Consider the following 11,751-nt stretch of genomic DNA (forward strand, 5'->3'; position numbering starts at 1 on the left):
CAGCGTTCGTCACCCATGGTAACACCGCCGTCTGTCACGTGACTGGAGCACCAGTCCCGTACGCCACAAGTGATGCCAGCCGAGCCGCAGGTCTGTGACTGCCGGCGCTGTATCAGCAGCTGGCGCGTCAGCATCACCCAGTAATTACGCTGCTTCCAGCAGCATGCGTGAACTCCCTGGACTTCCGCCACTCCTTCTGTATTGACGAAATAGCAACATGGGATGCATTCAAGTCGAGGGTGTGCAGCTGTAGACGATGAAGCGACTGGAATAAAGATTTTTCGTGCACGCCGACCGTCTTGTTAAAGCCTCGTAGCCACCCACAATGGAATCCTCTATCCCTCACCACACAAACGAAGCTGGTAGACCTATCAGAAGAATTCCTCTTGCACCAGCTTAAATTGACAGTAGTTACTTGGATGTATGTATTTCATCATAAGGGTGGCATCAGAATCTTGATTTATTTGTTACAGTATGTCTTATGTGCCTAGATGTGGTAAAGTGGATCAATATGTAAAACTGTAGCTATGTACGTGAAAACATGTTCGTACACTGGGATTTAGCAACAGTGAGAAAAAGTAAACTAATGCTCGTGAATAATGCTATCAGCCATAAGTGCTTTTATTTTAGATCCATAATGGGTTTCGCGCATTCTTGTCCATCTTCAGATGGCTAACGATTCCAGTTAGATAAATGTTTTTAACAGCAGCATGTCGTCAGCTCAGCACTGCCCAAGAACGTTTGAATATTTATCTACTCTATTCTGTTATTTCATTGGTAAAAACATGCTGATACGCCTGCATTGATTTGGATCTAAAGTACAGTTACATATGAAACGTCCCCTTAGAAAAATTATACATGACTGTGCTTAAACTAACATACTATATTTTTAGTGCAACGTAATCTGACTTTCAAAAATCCCTACAATGGCCCTGACTAACAATAACCTATACCTTTCACAAATCACTTACCTCACAAAAATCTTCATTACTCGAATTACTGCAATACAGCGAGCGCCACTACTGCCAGCTAAATAAAAGATTCAAACTACTGAAGGCACTAACTACTGATAGGCACAGTTAGCAAATGAAAGATTTTGATAGAGAACAAACAATGTATTTACCTTAATAGTGTTCAAAAGTCATAATATATATAACAGTTCATGACATCCAGTCTTACAAATGTACTGTCTCTGATGGACACACGTCCAGATCATCCGCTCTCAAAATTCCGCCATCTCTCTCCCCACATCCACCACTGCTGGCGGCTCACCTCCAACTGCACAACGCTACGCGCTGTTAACAGCCAACTGCTCAACACTACAATAGCCAACGACAATGCAAACCAGCCACAGACTGCACGCAGCACAGCCAGTGATTTTCATACTGAGCGCTACTTGGCGTTACGAATATAAAAACCTAAACAGCCTACTTACACATACACTGTTGTATGCAATGTTCCAGTGAAAGGCATTTCGTCTTGCTATGGTCCCTTCCAGAACAATGTACAAGCTGTTGCACTGTTAACACGTATTTTAATGAATTGCCTTGGAATTTAAAAGATATTTTATAATATTTATCATGACAGTGTTTTGCACTCGTTGCTTTTATTTACAATGTACAGAGCTCCCACTAAGCAATGGTATCATTGGTTTCTCACTGAGCAACGATTTATACCAAGCAAAATAATAAGTTGGAGTTGCAACATGTTATAAACGGAAAAATCTTTCACTCTCAGAATGAACTTATTGGTTAAGAATTCCAGGATGAGTAATTTACAGGATTCTTAAAATATTCCTTTTATTTCAATACTGGCAGCGGAATTTTAACGAACCTAATGAAATCATCAGGTTGATGATTTCATTAGGCTCGTTAAAATTATATATATATATATAAGTCAGCAGACAAGACTATATTATGTATACAACTATCGTCGATAGTTAGAGTGTATAAGCAGGCAGTACTAAATTAAAAAGTAGGGCTATGGAGAGAGGTCTACACAGTTGTTCAATATTAGAGTTAGGATTTATAAATGCTTTCATGGTTCAAATTTATTTTGCGCATATTAGAGATATAGGTCAAAAACTGTCTTCCTTTGTGATAAACAATACACTTTCACTACCGAAAAATTTTTGAGCTAACTGATTTTTAAAATTGGTGAAGTTTTACACGCCAGCCGAGCCGCAGGGCCGTGACTGAAGCCGCTGTTTTCATGTGAGCTTAGGGTTTTTAGGGTGAAATTTTTAATTTTAAAATGATTTTATGAGGATTGCAATAACGGGAGAAACAGAGCAAATTAATGCCAAAACACACGTATTCTCCTGACAATGAAATATATAGAATATCACAGGCAAGTTTACAACATAACGAAAGAATATTGCTTTCAAATTCCACACATCAGCGCTCTCCAGTCTTTAACGTTTTCTGGAGCATACACGTCCCACTATACACAAATTATGTGCAAACCAGCTTAATTACTGCAGTCTGTAGTAATGTCTTAAAACAATGTCTGCGAGTATAAGAAAACACAATTAGTTATTTCAGGCGTTATGGAATATGGGGGAGAAGATCATTTTATTTGATTTTCGTGAAACAGTTGCACTGTGCCACCTATAAACACCCGGTGCCTCATTTGACCACTCACAGCCTTCTGTATATCCATCCCGTGGTCCGTAGTATTTTTCTCTAAGTTCCGAAAGCATCTGTCCACATCGTAACAATAGAAAACTATGATTTATAGACGTCCCAAAGATCAAAAAGTGCGTATTAATTTAGTTGGACACAGGGTCTCATCAATCACGAAAGGTCTAGTTCCACACTGACATCATAAGAAACGTGTTTTGGATGTAAATATCTGAAAGATGTACTTATAGCAAGATTTAGAAGATGTTAAAAACTAAAAATATTTGTTATTAGTGTATTCTGGATGTATCTTTACTGTACTTATTTAAATCTCTCCTTTTTTATAGTAGTTGTTATGAGTCTGTGAGGTGTTGGTGTTAATCTAATACAGGGAGGATATTGTTGTTTGGATTTCTGACTCTTGCATATCCGTGTCATGTTTAATCTTCGTGACTAGCTCGAGGAAATTAACTAGCAATTGTTTATTAGCTAGCTCCAGTTACTCATGCACAATATACTTGGGTAACATAACATTCATACTACATGATAAATATTACAATCATAGGCCTACATATATTTTAAATGAGCAACTGGAGCTACCTAATAAATGATTTCTACACAATGTCGCAACGGTCTGTTTAAATTACGTGTGCTGTTTACAATGTAACAGCCTGTACATCGTCCTGGAAGTGAATAAGAACAATGGTATGACAAAGCGCCGTCGACTGTAACGTAGCCGGCCGGAGTGACCGTGCGGTTCTCGGCGTTACAGTCTGGAACCGCGTGACCGCTACGGTCGCAGGTTCGAATCCTGCCTCGGGCATGGATGTGTGTGATGTCCTTAGGTTAGTTAGGTTTAAGTAGTTCTAAGTTCTAGGGGACTGATGACCACAGCAGTTAAGTCCCATAGTGCTCAGAGCTATTTGAACCATTTTTTGACTGTAACGTAATTATTTAAGTGTATGCAACTTCTTTATCTTAGACTGAGGTGACAAAAGTTGTGAGATACCTCCTAATATCGTGTCTGACCTCCGTTTTTCTTGTCCGATGAAGCGCAGCTAGTCTATGTGGCATGGATTCAACAAGTTCTTGGAAGACCTCTGCAGAAATATTGGGCCATGCTGTCTCCGTAGCCATGATTGCGAAAGTGCTGCCGGTGCCCAATTTTGTGCACGTACTGGCGTCACGATCATGTCGCATAAATGTTAGATAGGATTCATGTCGGACGATTTGGGTGGCCAAATTGTCCGCTGGAATTGTCCAGAATGTTCTTCAAACCAATTGCGAAAAATTGTGCATCAGTGATAGGGCACATTGTCATCCATACAGATTTCATGGTTTTTTGGGAACAAGAAGCCCGTGAATGGCTGCAAATGATCTCCAAGTAGCCGAAAATAACAATTTCCAGTAAATGATCGGTTCAATCTGACCAGTGGGCCCCGTGTAAAAAATGGTTCAAATGGCTCAAAGCACTATGGGGCTCAACATCTGAGGTCACCAGTCCCCTAGACTTAGAACTAATTAAACCGAACTAACCTAAGGACATCACACACATGCACGCCCGAGGCAGGATTGGAACCTGCGACCGTAGCAGCAGCGCGGTTCAGGAGTGAAGCGCCTAGAACCGCTCAGCCACAGCGGCCAGCGGACCCAGACTTTCCCATGTAAACGCAGCCCACACCAGTATGGAGCCAGCTTGCACAGTGCGTTGTTAACAAATCGGTACATGACTTCGTGGGACCAGTGCCACACTCGAAGCGTACCATCATTCCTATCAAATGAAGTCGTGACCATCTGACGAGGCCACGGGTTTCATCTCGTCTAGGGTCCAACCGCTCGCTACAGGCGATGTCGTCCTGTTAGCAAAGGCACTCGCATCGGCCGTTTGCTGCCATAACCCATTAATACCAAATTTCGCCACATTGTCCTAACACGTACGTTCGTCGTACATGCCACATTCATTTTTTTCTGTTATTTCACAAAGTGCTGCATGTCTGTTAGCAGTGAAAACTCTATGCAAACATCGCTGCTCTCGCTCGTTAACTGAAGGCTGTTGGCCACTGCGTCGTCCGCGATGAGAGGTACTGCCTGAAAGTTGGTATTCTCGATAGTTTTTTGGCAGGGTGAATCTTGGAATATGGAAATCTCTAACTGTTTCCGAAATGGAATGACCGATTTGTCTAGTTCCAACTACCATTTCGCGTTAGAAGTCTGTTAATGCCCTGTGGGCAGCCGCAATCACGTCGGAAACCCTTTCACATGAATCACCTGAGTAAAAATAATAGCGCCGCCAATCCATTGCCCTTTTATACCTTGTGTACGCGTTACTATCGCCATCTGCATACGAGCATATCGCTACCCAGTGACCTTTGTCACCTCAGTGCATATCTAATTACAAGCAGGCATATTAGTATGCTTTTACCACTAAAACTACATAAACGTGGCGCTAAATATTTAAATATTGTTGTGTAGTGCTGGAGCTGACGACATGCTGGTGTTAAAGCCGTTTATGATAATGGAAACTTTAGCAGGTGAGATGGGTATGAAAGCTTGGAAACTGATTATTGTTCTAAAATAAAAGCATTTTAAAAACATTTGTGGTTGGTTTCGTTATTGACCATCATTTATTGATGGTCATGGAGTTCACAAGCCGTAGTATGGTTAAAATAACAATTAAAATAATTATTTTTATATAGGGGGCTGTTTGTTGTTCATAATAAGTTTTATGACTTTATTTTAATGTAAGCTAAGATCTGCAACGATATGAAAGCAATACATTGCTTCATTTACTGAATAAAATGGCGTAATAATGCAAAAATACATCAAACCTTTTTTTAGAAAATTTTGCTTTCGCTGCATATAATTAAGATTCGTTTCAATTTAGTTTCATGGATTTTCGGAATTTATCTTATTTTTAAACTATCTTTGTTGTTGTCAGCTTTCAAAATTACTTCTCTACCTCAGCATTATTGTTATGACGACACCATAATTGTATTTATTTCTACACTCCTGGAAATTGAAATAAGAACACCGTGAATTCATTGTCCCAGGAAGGGGAAACTTTATTGACACATTCCTGGGGTCAGATACATCACATGATCACACTGACAGAACCACAGGCACATAGACACACGCAACAGAGCATGCACAATGTCGGCACTAGTACAGTGTATATTCACCTTTCGCAGCAATGCAGGCTGCTATTCTCCCATGGAGACGATCGTAGAGATGCTGGATGTAGTCCTGTGGAACGGCTTGCCATGCCATTTCCACCTGGCGCCTCAGTTGGACCAGCGTTCGTGCTGGACGTGCAGACCGCGTGAGACGACGCTTCATCCAGTCCCAAACATGCTCAATGGGGGACAGATCCGGAGATCTTGCTGGCCAGGGTAGTTGACTTACACCTTCTAGAGCACGTTGGGTGGCACGGGATACATGCGGACGTGCATTGTCCTGTTGGAACAGCAAGTTCCCTTGCCGGTCTAGGAATGGTAGAACGATGGGTTCGATGACGGTTTGGATGTACCGTGCACTATTCAGTGTCCCCTCGACGATCACCAGTGGTGTACGGCCAGTGTAGGAGATCGCTCCCCACACCTTGATGCCGGGTGTTGGCCCTGTGTGCCTCGGTCGTATGCAGTCATTGTGGCGCTCACCTGCACGGCGCCAAACACGCCTACGACCATCATTGGCACCAAGGCAGAAGCGACTCTCATCGCTGAAGACGACACGTCTCCATTCGTCCCTCCATTCACGCCTGTCGCGACACCACTGGAGGCGGGCTGCACGATGTTGGGGCGTGAGCGGAAGACGGCCTAACGGTGTGCGGGACCGTAGCCCAGCTTCATGGAGACGGTTGCGAATGGTCCTCGCCGATACCCCAGGAGCAACAGTGTCCCTAATTTGCTGGGAAGTGGCGGTGCGGTCCCCTACGGCACTGCGTAGGATCCTACGGTCTTGGCGTGCATCCGTGCGTCGCTGCGGTCCGGTCCCAGGTCGACGGGCACGTGCACCTTCCGCCGACCACTGGCGACAACATCGATGTACTGTGGAGACCTCACGCCCCACGTGTTGAGCAATTCGGCGGTACGTCCACCCGGCCTCCCGCATGCCCACTATACGCCCTCGCTCAAAGTCCGTCAACTGCACATACGGTTCACGTCCACGCTGTCGCGGCATGCTACCAGTGTTAAAGACTGCGATGGAGCTCCGTATGCCACGGCAAACTGGCTGACACTGACGGCGGCGGTGCACAAATGCTGCGCAGCTAGCGCCATTCGACGGCCACACCGCGGTTCCTGGTGTGTCCGCTGTGCCGTGCGTGTGATCATTGCTTGTACAGCCCTCTCGCAGTGTCCGGAGCAAGTATGGTGGGTCTGACACACCGGTGTCAATGTGTTCTTTTTTCCATTTCCAGGAGTGTAGTATTTAACACAACAGTAAACGTCAGAGAGAAATTAATCGGCAACAGGGTATTCGTTCACATTTTCTAAAACAATCTGACAACATGCAGGTAGTTTACTGATTCCATGTCTACCTCCTGGACCTGAGTTAAAGAGGTCGTCCACCCACGTTTGAAGTGCATTTCCGTCCAGAGAGGAATTTTCTTTATATTTTGACAAGTATCTCGAAAGGTAAAGTTTTGAGGGCAATAGATCAGAGGAATAAGGGCATGATAGATGACTTTCGAAACTCCTGGAAAGTTTTGTTAGGGAAATCGGCAGCGTGCATTTTCTTGTTGTATCAACAGGTGATAAAGTTTTCTAGTACGCTTCTCTTACGCTGCGACCGACTGACTTATCTGTTACCAAAAATGCGAGTTGTGATATACTCCATCTGGGGAGGTTTTCGTAATACAGAATACGTTCTATGAGCCACTACAGGCAAAATATGTTCATATTGCGTTCGCTCAAATATATGTCCTATTTTAAGGCTCAGAGGTTAATTATTCTTAAGAATTTAATACAAAGACATCATCACTAGCCACCAGTAAGAATATTTCATTGGAAGTTTCAATGAGTTAACTGATGACGGTCAAGCAAACCCTAATCTCTAATTTATGTTGTTTTAAAGTAGAACATGCTGTATTACTGCTCCCGTCTTCTGAACGTTGCTTGTAGATGTAAATGTGAAACGACGCTTAAATGGTCTCACCCCATCAAATATGTCTGTTGCTGAGACTCCCTCAATATGAAAATCACACGCCAGAACTATGTTTCTTGAAGCACAAAAAGTGTTTGTCTCATGTGTTTTGTCCAAAACCACTCGCCCCAAACACAATACAAAGATTCAGAGCTGCCTCTGTTGCATTCACTCCTCTACTAAACCCAAGGTGCGTCATATGTCGCAAAAATATATGTGGCACATGTCAGACCTTTTTTCACTCGCGACTACATTTTATCACATTTGAACAACGTTCAGAAGTTTGAGGTGCACAAAATTGAAATGGTAACTGAGAGATAAATAAGAGAACTTCAGATATCAAAATGACAGTTGATAAATACACTCACAGCGTACGCCACGTTCAACTAGTCAGAGACGTATGGTACGTAGCTGGTAGCTACTGTGGAACGGGCAAACTCTCGAGGACAGACTGTTCTGATACCGAATCAGCCACGAGCTGTTCTTTAGGAAATGTTTCTGGAACGTTTTGCTACTGTAGATGGATTAGAACAAGATATTAATTATTTCTAAGGTTCCATCAGACTGATAACCTTAGCAGATATCCGATAAGCGATTTAAAGAAAGTAATGAATGGAGATGACTCGAACGTGCGTTGCATTTCCAGAGCACGAAGCTTATCGTAACACCTCTATAAGACGGACAGAACTTCCTCCATACACTTACGTGCTTCCAAAAATGTTGTCAGATCCTGGATGTGGCCGGACTTTGAATTCTGAAGGGCGGCCGAGTGTATTGGCAGCCTAAAGTGAACGACGCAGACTTCGTCTTGAGTGGGCCGGCCGGTGGCCAGCTTTTGTGTCTAATACTGTACTTCTTGTCATCTTGATGAAACATTTTAAATGGCTTCCATTTAAGACGTGGCAGTGAGTAAGTAAAATTCATTGTTTGAACCCACAATTTACGTTTGGCACCTAAGCAAAGATTGCTCTCTAATGTAACATTCCGAGTAACTCCCTTCAGGAAATGTGGACGTAATGAAAGAAGGTACACTGCAGCAGCGTCATTTGACTTATTGGTAACTCTCTCAATTTTCACTGTGCTGATTGATATACAAGTCAATTAACATTTCCCTGCAACAATACTGCTGTTTGTGATTTTTTTCTCGTTTTTTTTTTTTTTATTCGATCTGCAGACAACCAGAACGAAATTCAGTGACTAAGTTGTCAGACACGCTCTGCATCATAAACCTTCTCACTGACTCTCTTAAATATATTGTAGGATTGAGCAGAAGTGTCTGTTTTGAAGATACTGAGCCATTTCGCAATAAAGGCCAAATAAACCTCCGGGGGTCCATTAGTAACAGAAATTTGCGTGTTGTTCGTCTTTAGGGAATCATCACCCAAGACAATTGTTTCGGAAGCAATAATCATACTGAGGTAAATCTGGAGGTGAGAAACGTGATGTATAGCAGAACTGCTCGTTTGTCCATTCCTTTGTATTTGAACCTGCGTCATTACGTTCCGTGATCAGCAAACGACTAGCCGTCTAAGAAGGAGATGTCTTATCACATCCGAATCGTGGGTTGCCGCTTCAAATACTGGTAAGGCGTTGCCTTCCATTTTGTGGTCATCTTTTCATCTTAACGTAACTATGACACCCCACCCATCTTCTACAGTCACTTTGCACATGTTGAATTTGGCCTGGCTGTACTACGACAGTTGTCCAGAATGCAATCCATAGCATTTTTTTCTCAGCCGAAAACAATGCTACGAATGTGGAACGTTACCTATGTATTACCTGAAGTCCCCTGAGTGAGCGCGTCAAGTTTCCGTCACTTCCGAGAGGTAGGATAGCTGCAGGACAGTTTCAAAGTGGCGTCTGTAGATGATGTACGGTACAAGCAACGTTCCGTCATTGAATTTCTCACTGCGAAGAAAGAAACTGTGGGGAATATTCACAAACAGTTATGCAAAGTCTATGGAGCATTTGCTGTCGGCAGAAGTACAATTAGTCGCTGGGTACGAAAGGTGAGGTCAGCAGAAGGCAGTTCGGCGGAGCTCTACGATTTGCAGCGGTCGAGGAGACCATCAACGACTGTCACACCTGACACACCTGACCTAGCCCCCTCGGAGTTCCACTTACGTTGTTGTTGTCTTCAGTCCTGAGACTGGTTTGATGCACCTCTCCATGCTACTCTATCGTGTGCAAGCTTCTTCATCTCCCAATACTTATTGCAACCTACATCCTTCTGAATCTGCTTAGTGTATTCGTCTCTTGGTCTCCCTCTACGATTTTTACCCTCCACGCTGCCCTCCAATGCTAAATTTGTGATCCCTTGATGCCTCTGAACATGTCCTACCAACCGGTCCCTTCATCTTGTCAAGTTGTGCTACAAAATCCTCTTTTCCCCAATCCTATTCGATACCTCCTCATTAGTTATGTGATCTACCCATCTAATTTTCAGCATTCTTCTGTAGCACCACATTTCGAAAGCTTCTATTCTCTTCTTGTCCAAACTATTTATCGTCCATGTTTCACTTCCATACATGGCTACACTCCATACAAATACTTTCAGAAACGACTTCCTCACACTTAAATCTATATCCGATGTTAACAAATTTCTCTTCTTCAGAAACGCTTTCCTTGCCATTGCCAGTCTACATTTTATATCCTCTCTACTTCGACCATCATCAGTTATTTTGCTCCCCAAATAGCAAAGCTCCTTTACTACTTTAAGTGTTCCACTTATATGGGGCATCAAAGGATGGCATTTGTGGAAAACATTTTGAGGACGATGAGGAGGTGACTCACACAGTGAAGCACTGGCTCCGTCACCACGACAAGGGTTTGGTATCGACAGGGCATACAAGCCCTTGTTTCACACTGGAGGAAGGCTATAGCACGGCATGGAGATTACGTGGAAAAATAGGGAGTGTAGAGAAAACATCATTATTTCGTGTGTGTAATTCTCATTACGTTCAATAAAGAATGGTTGAAGAAAAAATGCAGTGTATAATTTTCTGGGCGACCATCGTGCTTTACCTCTTCCAGTGGCAATTTAACTATTCCAGGATGCCGCAGTAGATGTCCCGTTAATCTATCCCTTTTTCTGCTAGGGGTTTTGCATATACCTCTGACCTCAGCTACTCTTTTTTAGGAGCAGAACGAAGATTAGAAGGGAGATTAAAGTTTAACGTCTGGTCTACAGCGCACTCAATAGGGATGGAGCACAGTCTCGGATTACAGAAGGGACAACAATGGCAATCCTCTGGAGCCATTTAGGGAAATCATGGAAAACCTAAATCTGGATATCCAGATGGGTATTTGAAACGTCATCTTCCCGAATACGAGTCCAGTGTGCCAACCACTGCACCACCTCTCTTGGTGGCTTTTCATGGCTTTTTCGTTGCGTACTTCATCTGGCCACCAACTATTGAACATCCTTAGAGAGCGCCGCATTTATAAAGCTTCCAGTCTCTCCCTCCTGACTCCTGAGGGCCCACTTTCCACTGTACTCCCAGTTTCAGGAACGTTTCCCTGATTTCCTTTCTGTGTCTGATACTTTATTGAGGAAAGTTTCCTTCGCCTATGCCAATTACTTCTCATACCTTCTTTGCATCAGCCATCCTTGTAAACTTAATTCCTAGATATGAGATTTATTTGACTTTCTCCACCCTGCTTTAACATTAATTAAGTCGTTGTTATCTTCTCTACGACTTTTCATCATATTCGTATTTACCACATTTACCCTCTACCTACATTTTGTGCTAAGTATGCTTTCCATTCTCTTCAGTTTCGTCATATCTTCCGGAAGGGCTGTGTCGTCTGCAAAAATAAGCGTTGGTGTCAGTTCCCCTAGTAGTTTTATACCTCTTTCAGTATCGTCATTACTTATTCGACTTATAGTAGCTAAATGTTAAGATAGCGTGTTTCACAAAACAAAATAATGTATTATCCTATGTAGTATCAGTGAATCACAACTGGAATCAGTCAGTTGATAAAATGA

This window comes from Schistocerca cancellata, chromosome 5, assembly GCF_023864275.1.
Source record: "Schistocerca cancellata isolate TAMUIC-IGC-003103 chromosome 5, iqSchCanc2.1, whole genome shotgun sequence".
NCBI classification, from domain to species: domain Eukaryota; kingdom Metazoa; phylum Arthropoda; class Insecta; order Orthoptera; family Acrididae; genus Schistocerca; species Schistocerca cancellata.